The 16,910-nt window shown below is 34.5% G+C and overlaps 2 long non-coding RNA genes across 2 annotated transcripts in view; both read left to right on the top strand.

Moving 5' to 3' along the window:
- LOC139588770 (uncharacterized) overlaps window positions 1–16,910 on the top strand; it is a 128,188-nt gene that overhangs the window by 95,256 nt on the left and 16,022 nt on the right. The gene's annotated exons all lie outside the window — the stretch shown is intronic.
- On the top strand, window positions 5,253–11,464 carry LOC139589461 (uncharacterized). Its single transcript, XR_011679016.1, has 5 exons — window positions 5,253–5,803; window positions 6,833–6,928; window positions 7,814–7,981; window positions 10,133–10,318; window positions 10,682–11,464. It is a non-coding gene; the product is annotated as an uncharacterized lncRNA (long non-coding RNA).

Genomic DNA, 16,910 nt, shown 5'->3' with positions numbered 1-16,910 from the left:
AAAGTACAAATCTTATTATCTTTAGGAAACAGTCATACAAATACTTCAGTATTAATATATTAATACCATGTCCAACAACCTTGTTCTGTTGCTCTGTGATGCTTCTGGCCACAGCTGTAAAATATGTCTCATTGCTAATCTTTTAGAAATTTTTTCAAGGAAACCTGATAGCTAAAGAGAACTCCTCAAAGCAAGCTCAGAGGATAGATGTGAAGAGCAGGTTAATCTGACTGATTAATCCAAACCAAGAAAACTGGGTGTTCCTCAGAACAGAGGAAAAAACTAAAAGGTCTTCCACTGCGTAATGTCTAGAAGAGAGTGTGTGATAAGGCCAGCAGAGGTGATCTTCAGAAATGTATCTGTCTCCCCACTATTTATGATGTTCACAAATTGATGAATGTGCTCTTGCAGTTGGAGCAGCTTGGTTCCCAGAGGCAGGCACAAGCCCCAAGAAAATCTTGTTACTGCAGATGTAAAACCACTTGTGTTGTTGAATGAGCGCACCATGGTTAGGACAAATACAGAATTATGAAAGAGCTAATTGCAAGCCATAAAGTAACATTAAAATAAAATTAAAAATTAAGATAAATACTGACTTTTAAATAAAATTTATATTGTCATAATAACTTTAATAGCTTAGACACACAATTTATAAGAAAATATTGAAAATATGTTAAACTTGCAGTTAAACAATAATTTGGTCTCATTGTCAAGTGCCACTTTTTTATCTCTAGTTTCTGCATGTTTTACTTGTACTTCAGTTTTTAAAAATTGAACTCCATTATTCTCTGGCATGCTGGATCATTTTGTTTAAAGTTCTCTTCCTAACTATCTGCCTTTTAAGGATAAGTCCTGGTACTGCAACAAGTAGTAATTTCTTACTTTACTCTTTATCTGGCATATAAGCTAATATTGACAATTTTGCTTCTTTCTATCATGCAAACAATAGGAATGCCACAGAGATGAGGAAGTGGTTAGAAGTAAATAAAATTATACATTTTATCACTTTTAGACCCAGGTATTACCATTATCCATGGTCCTTTTTTGGGGCTTACAGTAAATTTAAAACCAAAATGCAAGTAGTCTGTGTTCACACTGTACTTATAGGAAGGGATAAAAAAAGGCATTTGAAGACCCATGAACACAAAACACATATAGAATAATAATGCCAGTTAAATGAGTCAGTTATGATACCTTCACCATTTGTGTAATCTTTATGTGTATGCTTCACCTTATTAAATTTACCTAAGTGTTATATTTGCAATTTGCTCACAAAGTAGATAGCATTCCATATAAACTCTTCCATACAAACAGCCTTCACAGTGATTCTCTGGCAGAAATTCTTTGGTGGTAGTCATGGTCTGTGAGCTGAAAAGAACACAATAAATCCAAAAAATATCTTTCATTAATGGATCATATAACCTACTTTGTCTCATGTGCTTTGTGGTGGATTATTATTTCTGAAAATGTAGATAGGTACCCTATGTAGGTGAAACATATGCATGTTTTAGGTTAGTGGCAAATTTTGAAGCTGATGACCTAGGCATTCCATATGTAACACTAAGTATTCTATTTTATTTTTTTGCCATACATTATTTGATCTAATAATCTTCTGGTGTCTTTTCCATTAAAAAAACCAAAACCCCTGAACATTACTTAATTTTAAATAGATCAGGAGAAGAAATGAAAACTACACTGTAGTTTTACAAGCAGCAAAAATATCCACAATCAGTGCAGTAGTTGTGTCTGTAAATAGAACACAAATTTTTCCAGACAATGCTAGAATGATAATATAGAAGCAAATCTTACATTGATGTAATTTTTCCACATCTTACCTCCAAAAATATTTAGTATTCCATCACGCTGAGACAACTATGAAACCCCCCCATTTTGATATTAAAATTGTGACCTTTATTGTGGTCAGACTTTGAAAGAAGGGCATTATTTTGCATCTTAAACTGAATAATCAAAACAATGTGAAAAGAAACCATTAAACTTGCTGTTTATTTTAAAATGGTAAGTGTACCGGACATGTATTACATGCCTTTTGCATATATTGCCCAGAAAAAATCTCCAAGCAGTAAATTGTGTGCAGGTGCATCTAATTTTGATGTATGCAGATGGACTCTAGAGGAGGCTGAAACAAAAAATGGAAAATGGAACTTCCAAAATGGAAACAAAAGGCAAGCAGCCATTTCTTCTCCTTAGGTGTTTTTGTTGTGATCTGAAAACAGATCTCAATTGTTGTTTGTAGATAATTTTTAATTGTTCCACATTTTCTGACTGTTTCTTTTTCTAAATCAAGTACTGAAAGTAAGAAGGAATTTGGAAAAAAAAAAAAAAGACTGATTTGGCAGCTGTAGCCTGGGCAAAATTCTCTGGTTGGATAGTTTCAGTGACACCTGGAGAGTAATACTAGGGGATCACTTGGTGATAAATGTCTTACAGGTGATTTTGTTGCTGTCACAGCTGTGCTAAAATTTCCTTTTATTAGTATGACATTGAAGCTCTTGCAAGCCCTCAAAGAATGCAGATGGCACGTACAGTCAGAAGGAATTTTTTTTTTCAGGGTCTGAGCATGTTGAGGTGCTAGTGATGTCTTAGAAACGCATTAAAAAAAGTAAAGTCTCACTCTGGAAAGACACCTTGACTCAAGACTTATTCAGCCTATTGAAAGTACTGGAAAAAAAATCAGACAGGATAACTAAAATACACTACTGTCAGAAAACAGCATTCTGACTAGTAGGAACCAATGCAAGGAGCACTCTGAGTACTAAGAAAATGCAGTTAAATTTGGATGCTCTTGGAATATCTCTATAAAATTCAACCTCCACAGTAAGACCTAATGTGAAAACAATCTTGAAAGGGATGTTGAATAGGCAGAGTTAAAATTAATTTTAGAAATAAAAAAAAAATCCATTCTGACATTGTAGTTTCCATTTATGTTGTATCATCACAATTTCTTCAATGAAGAGCCTGTTACATCCTGGAAGGGGAAAAAATCAGAAAACTGAAAATTAAATAAGTGGTTTTCCTTTTTTATGTATTGCACCAAAACAACCAACTGACCAATTTTTAACCTCAAAAACAGTAGTGCAAATGTTTCATTATACCTGGTAAGGACAATCACCATGTAATCCTTTACGTTTGATGAAGAAAATACCCTTGTGAAAATGGTGGCAGAGACTTAGGATTTTGGCAGTGAGAGTAGTAAGTGAAATGAATTTCCCTTCTAACAAGAAAAATAAGTGAACAAGCTTGGTTTCAAAATAAAACCAGAAAATACGTGCAAGGTTCTTTTCATTCAGTTTCTTTTTTTCCTCTCTTCTTTACAGTGGCTGTTTGTAGACCAATGTAGTAGCCTGTAAATTATTTATTTTTATCAGTGTTAAGAAATTTTACACTCATTCTGACAAACGTGGTTTTAGCCTTCGTAGCCACCTTTACTAAAAGCCTAGCACATGAGGATTAGGATAAAGCAGATGTTAGGAATCTGAAACCATATGAGGATCAGCAAGGAAATGAAAACTCCTTCTTTCTGAGTTCCAGATCATTATGGAACCTCTAGAGAGGTGTGGTGGGGGCGGGGGGAAAGGGCTGATGTAACTGATTAAAGAATGGTTTCATGTACCAGCATAAAGAACCAGCAAATAAGCATGGAGGTTTTAGCCCCTGATAGTAAAGACTGGCAAAATTCTAAATGGTAATTTACAAATTGTTGAACAGAAATTAACTGTTAGAATTAGCAAGAGTAAAGGTCATGATAATAAATGAGCAATGTTTTAATATAAGCCCTAACACATTACATAAGTTCTTATCACCCATGGGTAAATAAATTTAAAAAAAGCATTAAAATTAAGCAATTAGACCAACATTTAGGTCAGGTGTCATAGATGCATGAAATTTCTAATTTTACAAAATTGACTGAATTTCACGTGCCATAAATTTGAAATTTCTGTGGAGGAGTGATCCTTTTCCTCATCTTTGTATTAGTTACTTCGGAGGTCAATTTATCTTGTTTCCTGGTGCAGCAAAATTATTATCAACTGCTGAGGCATTTAAAATTCCAGGTAACCAGTTTCTGCTGAGCATTAAAATACATGACTTTTGTTTCACTTATGTGTCTGAAGAGTGCTATATGGAAGTCTTTTTGCTGTTGTTTCTAAATAACCCACCACAGAAGAATGCTTGCAACTCTGATGTACAGTTTTAGTAAGAGAGGACTATATTTTGAGTTAAAAAGGTTTTGATTTTCTTCTTCATAAATACTGCCCAAATTCCTGCCTTTCCAGAGAAGTCTAGGAAACTATTTCTTAACTGCTGCAGTTAAGAATGGTTAAGAAAACACTTGGCTGCACTTCAATAACAGAAGCAAATGAGAAAAAGAGAAGAGGTACAGTGTATGGACTATGTTTTGCAAATTACTTTCCAAAATATCACTAAAGGTCGTTTGCATAACTTATTCCATCGGAATTGTCTCATCATGCATCACCATGAAGCTTGTGCTAAATTGATTTATGCACTTTTAGGTATAAGAGAACTGTTCACAGAATTTATTTCCTATTCTTTTTCCACAGTTAACATTCCTGGTGCTTTAGAAAAATATTTAAAAAATTTCTACAAGACTATTCAAAAAAGTATCCATAATCTCCATAGAAACCAAATGAAAAAGAATCAAATTTATGGAACAGAAATTTCTCCTTTCAGTAGTGAAAAGAGGCCAGAAATTGAACAGATATGAGCAGATATGGTTATTTCACTTTTTTTCTTCCTTGCAATTTTTCAAGTGGTGTTGTGGGAAAAGGAAAATGTTTTTGAGAGAGCTCAGGTTTTGGGCACATTTTTATTGGGAAAGAATCCATTTAACTCTATCATATTTAATTTTTGGCCAATCCTTTGGCATTTTATTTTACTTACATTAAATAATTGTGAATAGGTTTAACAGATTTAGTATATCAGTTCATCAATAAATAAGTAAATAAAAGAAATTATAATTTTACATAAAATGTCAAAGACTGAAATTGTTCAAGTATTTTTAAATTATCCAGACCAGTTATCACTCTGGTCTGTTTTTTTCAGGCCTTTTCTCTCAGTCTGTACTCAAATGCTGTATGTGATTAAGCTGGATTGAGAAATGGTCTGGTGAAAGAGCCTGGCTTAAGTATTGCTATTTCTCACTTGTGATTTCTGGCTCCCTGGTACTGCTCTCTGTAGTCCCTTTCTGCATTGGAGGCTAGGAAATTGATGGGATGGAAACACTTCTTTTCTTTTTCTTTTCTTTTCTTTTCTTTTCTTTTCTTTTCTTTTCTTTTCTTTTCTTTTCTTTTCTTTTCTTTTCTTTTCTTTTCTTTTCTTTTCTTTTCTTTTCTTTTCTTTTCTTTTCTTTTCTTTTCTTTTCTCTTCTCTTCTCTTTCCCCCTTTTCTGTCTGGATCTCTGTTACCCCTAAAGCTTCCTGACTGTCAGGATCCCAAAAAGGATTGTACAGGAGGAGACACCAGGCAGGAAAGGTAAGTGCATCCCAAGGCAGGAGTGCTGCTGGACATGGACCCTCACTCCGAGATTTGAGACTGGAGAAGTCACCACAATCTCCTCCTGTGTTTACTGAATTTGTGGGCCCTTGGCTGCATCTAGGAATGGAGGATTCCAAATTTCCACTGATCCTAGGTCGTGAGCCATCTACTGCTTCTGTTTGCAGGTGTTAAATATTCATGGCTTTTGTCTTAGCTGGAGGCAGCTAGAGTTACTGAAGGCTGAAAGCAGATGGTATTGCAAGTTTGGCAGCTAAAAAGAGAGGCACGTAAAGTGAGTGAATGAATTTCAGAAAATACTCATGACTCACCACTTGCTATTCTTGTCAATGATGAATAAAACAGTGCCCTTGAGCTTAAGAGCTGCTATTAAATTATTTTAAAACACCATACCCCTTTGGCAGCATTTATTTCCCCTTTTCTTAGAAGAATTGTTGTGCAGTGTTGAAAATATTGGCAAGTGTGGCTGGTCTCCTTTTCTTTGTTTCTATTAAGAACTAAATGTATGTGTAGAAAAAAAAAATAGAATATTGTGCCAAAATTATTTTCTTGACAAAACCTGAAAATTAAAGCTGTCTTGCTTAAGGTTGTCTCAAAATGGAGAAGGCAAACACTTTTTGTAATTGTGCCCACAGTGTACCCTACAGAAATTAATTTCAGTTGCTTATGTTCATGATCCAATTGCAATAATAGAATTACACTTAAAAATGTGTCTGGAAGACCACACAACTGATATTGCTTTTGTGACAAGGTCTGAGATTCTAATTCTTCTAAGGAAAAATTAAAAATACTTTTTTTTTTTTTGATACAGTGCTGAGGCACATAACTGTAAAAACACTTTACTGTTCTCATATATGTGACCTCCAAATAATATTAGTCATTCTATTTGTGTCACCGTTCTTTTTCATGATTACTGACAAGGCTCTAAATAGTTCAAATTTACCAAAAAAAAAGGAGAAACTTTTCCTTTTCCCCCCCTCTTAGCTATTTCTCTGGAAGACTCTTAAAACAAACATTAAATTATGTTTCAGACTTCTTGTGGAACTACAACAGATAAAAATCAAATATCAAGATAGAAGATTTTAAGTACGAATTCAATGGAGAACACACTTCACTGACACCCCCATTGGGGTAATTGCAGTACTGTGATTCTTTTCTAAGCAAGACCAGTAAACTGTTTTTTATAAGTAGTTAAAAATTATATTCTTCAGTTTTAGAATTCCTAAAAGAAAGATTCTTGGACTGAGAGTCAAAATTTTAATTTTTTCTTATCCAAACCCCCAACACCAAATATGGTGACAAGGGATGTTGGTGCTCTGACCCCTCTGGGTTTCCCCATGCTCCTGCACTCCCAGTGACTGAGGTGGGGAACTGCAAGAATGGCAGAATATGGTGCAAGGTAAGAAGGATGTGACATCTTTTCTATTAGTGAACTAGTTACCAAGGTCTTGAATAGTCTGAACTCTTGTTAAAATTGAGATGGTTTCTTTTTGAGGTTGCTTTGCTGTTTTATTTGTTTGTTTGTTAGGGTTTTTGTTTGTTGGGGTTTTGTTTTGTTTTGTTTTGTTTTGTTTTGTTTTGTTTTGTTTTGTTTTGTTTTGTTTTGTTTTGTTTTTAATAGACCAAGACCTAAGGAAAACATTGCACAGTGATCTGTGCCTGCAATTTATAAATTTTCTTTCCTGGTTAATGGCTTTGTATGCTGACCTAGAAAAATTCATACAAGTCCTCAGATAATAATTTTCGGTTTTAATTAACTGCACATACACAAAGTAATGGTTCTCTACCTTGAAATTAGTTTCTTCATTAAATTTTTAAAAAACTATGAAAAGTTTGCATATTTGTATAAATTTGGGAGGTTTTGTTTTGGTTTGTGGGGTTTTTTTTGTTTGTTTGGGGTTTTTGTTTTGTTTTTATTTTGTTTTTATTTAGTTTTGGGTTTTTTGCTAATATTTGTAGGAATAGATGCAACCTTTCCCAGGACTAGAAGCTAGATTTAAAATTGTGGTCTACTTAGTGGTATAATTTCTGATTTTCAGAGAATATCAGAAACCCCACTGCATTTGACAAAGACAAGATATTGTAATTTATTTCTTAGTATACAAGATATTGTAATTTATTTCTTAGTATACTGAATTCCTGTTCTGAAGAGGGCATAAACAAACATACAATTAAAATTTTCAAAAAATCAATGTCTTCTCATTCATTCCAGTAAAAATCTGGCCAAATTGAAAGCACAGAACAAATAGTCCCAAAAGAGCAACATTTCATGTTTATTTCCTAGCAGCTAAATGGAAAACCATAAAAACAGCAAAACTGCACCTAACCCGAGATTAAGGTAGCTGATTTAACCAGTGGCTACAAGGAGAAGTCATAAATGCAGCTCAGGAACTGTGTGCAATACATTCCAGATCTCCTCTGCTTTCAGCTCAGTAGATTTTCTCCTCTAAATGTAAGTTCTGTCTCTTTGATAATCAAATGCAAGGTATATTTCCAAGAGCATATAACATTTCTCAACTTTGGCACACATAATTATTTTTTACTTCAAATTTCATGGCTTCTTTGTGAAACATTCTTGAATTTTTATTATTTTGAGCCTGATTGCCAGATGACATGTCTTGGTGCTCATAGTTATTCTGTTGACTGCTTCTATGACCTTAGGGAGTTGAGTGGTTTGTGAATAAATTTTTGTTTAGTTTTGCTAAACATAAGTAGAAAGAATCTCAAGCTTTAGATGCTTTTCATTGTATTTAATTTTCTTTGTTTTTTCCTATTTAATGACCAGGTAACATTTTTTAGCCCAGCAAAGCAAACTGTGAAGGAAGCTGATGACTCACACAGATATTTTTTATGAGGAATTCAAGTGTCAAGTTTATATAACTGGAAATAAATATGACACAGGAAGTAGCCTTTCCTCTGACAAATTATTCCTCCATTATAGTTATGGATTAGGAACATTAAATATTTATCTCATCATTTCAGAACAAGCATTTTAAATTTAAAAATCACAAAGGCACTATCAATTCTAACTTTCTTTAAAGTAAGAATTGACAGTGCCTTTGTGATTTTATCAGCCTATGTACTCTTTTTGATCAAGATTCTTCCAATCTGTCACCTTTTTTAAAAAAAAATTGTTGGTAATTTTCCTTGAGTGTTGCTAACTGAGTATTACCCCCTGAGACCCTCAAAAGCTTGGGCTAATAGACAAATAAAGACCTCAGCAGTTTCTTTTAGTTTTATGGATGAACATTGCTTTTGACAGTTCAAATTCCTGGGGAAAAAATCAAACATGTTGGAAAAAAATCATTATGCTGGGAAAATCCACAAATATTTCTAATTCCCCCCAATCTAAAAGAAGCCCAGATTAAATATGTGAAGGCATGGACATCTTGGCTAGTATACTGGCAGTCACCTAAGTATGATACAAATATTGAATTGAGATGAATATTCAATAAAAGAGATTATTCCTCTTATACACCTGTATATTTCTGATATTGTCCCATAATCCACCTATTATCATAATATGCAGACACTATATAGTCAGTGAACTATATAGGCAATGGGAGTCTTCAAAAAATCTGATTAATTTTTTTTTTGGTGCCTACTGGTACACAGAACAAAAATAGTACCTATATAACGGAAGACTGTGAAAACTGTATTAACTTTTATTTTCTGGAATAACTCATCTAGAGCTTGCTAGGAAGTCTTGTGTCCCACATAACAGGTCTTTTATCTGCCTGTTCAAAATGCAATTGCAGTGGATAGGGTACACAGAAATAACAAATTTCATCCCGAGACATTAGGGAGTCTTAGTATGAGCTGACTCACCAAAGAAAAAATAGCACTTCATTTCTCTTGACTGAGTCTCTAAAAATGTTGGCAAGTTTTTGTTTTCCTGTGTGAAATTTTGAATAGTTGGAACATTTGACCAGTAAAAACCTAGAGCAGAAATTACTGATCAGTTCTGTTTACGTGGTTATTGAAAACCCAGCCCTTGCTTTCCTCTTTTGCTCGACTGAGATAACTAATTAGGGGGAAATCACTCTGTGCTGAAGAATTCTTGATTGTGTTGGCATAATGACCTATACTTTGGAATGATCATCCATATTTCACACCATATAGAGAAATGTGAAAAGACCGTGAAATGACCAGGAAAAGTCTTTACAAAGTAGTTAGTAGTTTTAGGTTTTACAGCTTTTTGTTTCTCTTTCTGTAACATATGTGACTTTATGTTTACATGATAATGTTTTTTGTGGTAATGCTATGAAAATAGTGGCACTTGAGAATTTTTATTATTTTAAACTGCAAATGAAGGTGTTTTTTAAAAAATAACAAAAAACCAAACACCAAAATAATTTTGTGGTGTTATAATTTTCACCCATCAAGACAAGGGAAGTCTTATCACTAAATATACCCTAGCAGTGTGCCATTTCCACTTGAAGATCATGCTTTATAAGTCTCATTTTGTTCTGTGGAATAGATACCTTGAAAAATGAAGTCTTAAAATATTCAACGTGTTTCAGACCTGTCCAGGGAAAAATTTTAGTGTCTGTTAGATAGCCACAATTTTTGGATTGACCATAAATTTTTCACCACTTTACAGTGGAACACCTGAAGTACCTCAAGAGCTATCAAAGGCAACTGGGGAAGAAAAGCTTGTGTTCTGCATTCCTAGTGTGCGTATACAGCTGAGCAGTGCACAGCACTTTGATGGGCTTTGGTCTGTCTGTGGCATCTCCTTTGGGATTACAAAGTTGATGATACGATGTAAATTCAAAGATTATCTGAGGTACTCTTTAGGAGTGTGACACTGTAGATAATTTAATGTATTACTTATTTGCTTTCAGGAAGTTTCCAGAGAGCCTCTCACACTGGTATCTGTGTAACAGTATGATAAATATATATAGACTGTAAATACCTCCATTATAACAGATATAATTAATAGAAAATAGAAATACTCAAATAAGGTCTTTATTGTTTCTTAAGGTTAGAAATTACATTCTCCATTTGTAATTTTTCAGAAACAAATGAATTTTAAATAAGAGTGTCTGTGTGAGGCCTTTCATTTCCAGAACTGGAGTGCACCTGAAATTCTCACTGATTGTCTAGTTTGCTGCTAATTTTTTAACTGGCTGTTTACTTGGCTTTGCAGTGGTGTACAATGATATTTGGACATATCCTCTGTATAAATAGAGAAATCAAGCCACACATGATGAAGAAAAGCATGTGAGATTACAACATTTTGTTATTCCCAGATGGAAGAAACAAAAAAAAGCTGTGGTGCCCTTATCATATTCCTTCAAAGAAAGCTACAAAACTGCATAAGCTGTTCTCTAATGGCTATGGGTTCTATTTATATTCTTAATGACTGTTCACAGTTCAACACATTTTCTTAATTTGAAACTTTATTTCATCTTCTTTTGTTGTGATATAGTGTGATAACTTTACTTCTGACTCAAACACAAATGTACCTATACTTTGCCTTTAGTTTTATTTCATTGATTTAGTTGATTTAGTTTATTGATTTGATTTTTTAGTTTTATTAACAGATCAGCATATGTCAGTATCAATACTCTTTTACTCCTGTAACTCAGTATTTTGCATTTTCCTTTTTAAATCTTGTATTAAAAATATTGTTAGGATATAGGTAAATTTTTTAAAAACACATTAATATTGTCAGAGTGGATCTAGATAGAATGTGGTAGTGTTTGTCTTGCTTACTATTTGCAGAATAAAAATATATATTCATAGGAGTAAAGTGTTTATCAGTGGATATATATGAGGAAAGACTGACTTACAGAACTTCTATATTTGGTTCTAGAGTTGTATTATTTTTATTATGAAAATGGAATATTGCTAAAACAGACTAATCTAATAAGTACTTTGGAAAAAAATTTAATCCTGACTTTTCTGTAATAAAATAGTTTAGTCTTAATATCAACGTTTTGTAAACCTTCTGTTATTACTGAGCCAGTTGCAAAATCAGATGGTACTAACAGACACAACTGCATCTCAAAGGAATTGCTGTCACAGTACAGCTATATTTATATATAAGGTAGAAAATATTAATGCCAATAGGAATATCTAAATAAAACAATTTGCTAAATTGTGCTTTTAATAGATCAGACAAGTCACCATTCTTCAAAAACATGTTCACATAATTCTATAAGAAAAGGGATGTAGGGGTAAAAAACATTTCAACCTCTTTTAAAAAAACAAAATCTAAGAACTTTAAAGATATATTACTGTGTGTTTGTTACTTATCAGATAAAACATTAAAATAGATAATGTAATTTTTTCACAAAAAAACTCCATTATGAAGTAACAACAGCAACAACCACAACAACCACAACAACCACAACAACCACAACAACAACACCAACACCACAAAAACCCACCCCAAAACAAAACGAACAAACCCCAAATTCTTCTGAGGTCTTCAGGAACTTTCAAGTCTCTTAAATCTAGAAAATGTTTCACATTGTGAGAAGGGGGGAAATTCAACAAAATTTTTCTCTTTGATAGATTTTTGGAGAGAAATGGGTGAGATGGCTACAAAAATCAAGGCAAGAAGAGAAGGTTATTTTAAATCAAATTTCCCTGTTGACTCTTAAGTTCTTGTTTCAAAACTGAGAGTCATGTGAACTTAGTCGTGTTACAGGACAAAATAAGTGAACGTGTGCAACTCATTCAAAGACACTCTTCAATGGTAAAAAAAAATTCTTCCTCAAGAGGGCAATTTTATTTCAATACTGAGAAAAACATCTTTCTGATGTAGTATTCAAAATTTAAGCTAATAGCAAGAGCAAGTTATTCTCTCACTTATTCTATTGATATAACCTCAGCTCCATCCAATGAATCGGTGGCTGCTTCCAAATATTTCATGATGAGGCAGAAACCCATGCTCTGTGATTTGGTTTAGTCTTACACTGATCCATATTTTAATTTGGGCTTCCATGACAGTCTGTGACAAGTTCCCCAGTTCAGTTTCAGGCAGAAAAGTACACATTTCAGCATGGCTCAAATTGCCAGAACCCCTCAAAGGTTTAGCTTTGGGCTGCTGTCAGATAAGCTTTAGTGGAATAAGCACAGCGTGGATTGGCATTTATAGCACAGAGGAGAAAATGAAGGAATCCCAAAATGCTAAGTATGATTCCACATTTCAAAGTTGTGTTTCATGCTGGTTCCAGCCCCACTTTATTCAGAGTACCACCAAGTAATTGGGTGTGCTTTAAAAGCATACTTGTGGATAAAGCTACTTCACTTGTGAGCATTCACAAGTAGAGTATAGGGATCATGCATGCCAGACCTAAAAAAAGGGAAGAAACATCACAAAAAACCAAATGAAAATTAAGAACATGAAAATGAGAGTTCAGAAAGGAAACAAATCCAAGTGGCAGGTATTCCCACTTTTGCATGCAGATGTTTAGTATGTGAAAATGCGGAAAGCTAAAGATGGGATTTGAAAAATTCTGCACATTTGAAAGAATGAGAATAACTGGAGGAACAAAAACTCTCAAGGGGCTGTAAACTAAAACAGTGTGTTTGCTTTTGCGACCTATTTCCAGGAGATTAAGATTTGATTATTACAGGAATTCAAAGATTAGATGTGCTGGAATCATATATGTTTGCCATATCAGTTAATATTTAGACATTATACCTCTAAATTCATACCTGTGTAAGTCTTTGGATATTACAAAGGAGAGCTTCTGAATTTAGAATCTAATAGAGTTTCTAAATATTGAAAGTTGAACTTGTCACACCGAATGTTTGCCTAAATGGGGGAGGAGCAGAAATTCCAAACATTAAAGCTGTGAATAAAGCCACAAATTGATAATATAAAACACTTAAAAGAATGATATTTAAACAACCACTATTGGCAGTGTTATATAAAAGTATTGAGTGTAATGGCTCAGATTATTATGAAAACCAACTGCCATTTAGGATATGGACACTCCTAAAATCTGTCAAAGAAAGCGGAATGTGCTTTTGGAATTAGTGCTCAGAGCTGACAGGACATGGTGAAACCCTTAATCATTTCCTTACATAACCCAGCAGGATTATCATGTGTCCAGACCATTACATTCCCTTGAATCTGGGGTCATGGCAAGGTTTAAACTGAAATGTGATTACCAAAATGTAGAAGATGGACAGTAAATCCCAGTTTAAGCAGTCCCCTCGGCGCAATATTGCTAGTGAAAGCTTTTGAATAGCTAGCTTGAATGACTTCATCTGATAATCAGAACTGAAACTATGAATTACTGTGTGCTTGTTTGGTGGCTGCATGATTTGTTCTCACAACAACTATTGGCTAGTTATCAGAGAATAAGAGTATTTTTTAATCAGATCAAACTATATTTTTAAATTCTTAGCAGTTGAAAGAGGTACTGCATTCTGAAGATGACAGGAGAAGTGTGGGGGAGAAGTAGCCTTTTGCACAGAGCACCATTTTGCCGCTTTTTTCTTAAAAAATGAAGAAAGAGAGTGATTAAAAAATCTGTGAAGACTGTGAGGATATCTAATGAAGAATTTCTGGCAAACCCTACTTCAGCTAAGGCCTGAGGTGTCCAGAGGTTAAGAGAGATATTAAACATGTGTGGAAGAGAAGGCAGGGGGACAACCAGAGTAGACCTTGGACATTTTGTTTTGCTGCCATTTTGTACATGTGGGTTCTAAAAGGCATCTTATGCTAAAACCACTTGAAATGTCCGAAATTCAGAGAGACTTATGAATGCAGTGACCATTCAAAATATAGCACAGCATCTTTTCCACTGTACATTTATATGCTTTCTGTCCCCTGTAAAGCTTTGCTGTCTCGTAAGTAACCAGATAAATCAGGTATTTGTGAAGATTTGGTAGGAGCCCTTCAGAGTGCACTTTCTGTATCAGACCTTATAAAGGAGTTTAGCTAGTACTCCTGTTACAAATTCATTAACTGTATGAGTTCCCTCCAGCCTTTTGGAGAATAGTGTGAAAAAACTGTGGTATGCTTTCCTTAACAGGAAGAGTTTTTCATGGAGGCTTGGACTATGAGTGAAGCAGCCATGGGAACTGAATGTCCAGTTAGTGACATGGATAGGACAAAAGAGTCACATATGTAACCTGTTAAAGCCAAAGAAAAGGAATGGTGCCTCTGGACCACTGCAATCCTTGAATAGTTTTAAATTGCTACACTGCAAAGAAGAAATGTTAAAGCGAGAACATTGCTATATCTGGCTGATCCCTGGATTTATTTAGTTTCAGTAACTGAATGCTCCCCTGGAATTGTGGAATATTGGGAGAAAGAAGGAAGTGATACCTCTTACACCTGAGTCCTGCTCTCTTTGGCCATGCTCCAGTTTCTCATCAGCAGAAACTCAAACCCCCAGCACCAACGTGATAGATTATCTGTTGTAAAAAATGTCAGAAAATGGGAAAACTGAAGAGTTGATGCCTCAGATATTAACAGAACAGAAGTGAAATCTGAACATTCTCTCACCTGAGCATCAGGTACCCTGCTTCAAGTTTTTTCTTGAGCTGGCATAACTCTCTCTTGCTTATGATATCTGAATGCCCCAGCATACATTTACCCAACTTATATTTGTGGTTACACCAGCAAAAGCTATTTTGTGCATGTGTCGAGCTGACTAGTGAGAATTTGTTTCTGGGCTTTATCTTTAAAGTTTTTCTTTTGCTCAGATTTAGCCCATTACTCATAATTACACACTTCTGACTGCCTAAAATAATCTCCTCTCTCCTTGATTCTATCATTTCAATTACTTAATCATGTTTTGCACAGCTGTGAATTAATTAAGTTATATATTTTTTATTTTAACTCTCCTGATATTTCTTCTCATTCTTTGCTTTCATGATGTGGACAGGATAGTGAATTTCCTTTAAAAAGAGATAAAACTCGAAGATAAATAGTTACCTTGTTTTAAGTGAAGTTTCTAGCTCAGGCTCATTTGGTTTCTGAACTCTTGCAATTGAGCCTATGCCTAGGAAGGTTTGCCTTTGCCCTACTTCTTCAACTGGGATAAAGGACAAGTTCTGTGATTTGGGACTAGAACAGTGTTTGTTTCTGTGTGGGTCTTGCCAGCAATTAAATCAGACAAGCCCAAGAATTAAGCCAGACCTTTTGCCAGAGTCACTTGTGGCCTCAGCCTACAAAACAACATGAAGTTGTTTGCAGAGACCTGTGCTGTGGGCTGCCTTCTGCACTCAAGGTCCAAACCCTTGCTGACAAGGGTTTGTCAGCATGGTCTGGCCCTTGCACCCTCCACACTAATACAGACAGACATTTGGTCTGTCTGGGCTTCATCAGCTGCCTCATAAATTTATATCAGTTTATAAACTGAATTTGTGAGCACTATCTTTACATGTTCTGCACAGCTGGAAAGAAAATAAATTTTCATTTCAAATGTATCAACATCTTAATAAAAGAAGGCATGAAATAAAACTCAATTAAATATAAATCTAATTCATTCAGCTACTTCAAATGGAGACTAGAGATTAGAGATAATCTGCTGGTTGTATGTGTATATTTGATAGGATAAGCTTCTGAAAACTTAAGCTTAAGTTACTAATTACTCTGACTTTTCCTTCCCTCATTTCATTTGCTGGCTCTATAGAAACTTCCTGATTTAGTAGTCCTGCAGTTAAAGATCCACTGGAGTCTACTGTCCAACAGCTAAAACCATCAGAGCATATACCAGACATCATTTTTGTCTCCACTATAATCCTGATAATTTATCTTTTTCTGGCATGGCCACAGCCCCAAGGCTGTAAGTATATGAGAAAGGACAGGAGGCATGAGGAACTAGCCATTGCAGCTCAGTTGGAGGAAATTATTTGGATTGCATTTGAAAGAATCTAACATACAGCTGTCACAAACCATCATCTTAGGCCAAGTAACCACACTAGAAATACAGCACCTCTGAAGAAAGTAGTGCAGCTTGTTTCATAATTTCATCTTTCATTTCATTAAAGAAGGTATTTTTTTCTGTGTACTTGTAGTAGGTCACTGTGTTCTTAGTGTAAAAAAATTATGAAAATAAGTAAAGCAATATATAGACTCTCTCTCTCTTTACTTGCTATATTTTTCATCATCCAAAAAGAAGAGATAGAATAAAGGGTTTAAGTGTGTTCCACTAGAGAGTTTTTTTTTTTTTCCCTAAAGAAGTTGTATCTTCAAAACTTTATGTTTGGATTTAATATCCCCTCATTTTCTGCCTGTAAATGTTAGTAAAATGTTCTCCAGACATTAATTTCAAAGACTGATTTCCCCAAGAAATTTGGCTCCTGGTAGGTGTTTATAGCATCAGTGTCTAACCCAAGACATGGATTTTATGTCCACAGCAGCAGTATAATAGCCTGTAAATTTACTGGACTTTAGTTCAGAT

The sequence above is a fragment of the Agelaius tricolor genome, unplaced genomic scaffold, assembly GCF_023055355.1.
Source record: "Agelaius tricolor isolate 1412-34295 unplaced genomic scaffold, bAgeTri1.0.p SCAF_4, whole genome shotgun sequence".
NCBI classification, from domain to species: domain Eukaryota; kingdom Metazoa; phylum Chordata; class Aves; order Passeriformes; family Icteridae; genus Agelaius; species Agelaius tricolor.
This window is presented reverse-complemented; position numbering and strand designations above follow the sequence as displayed.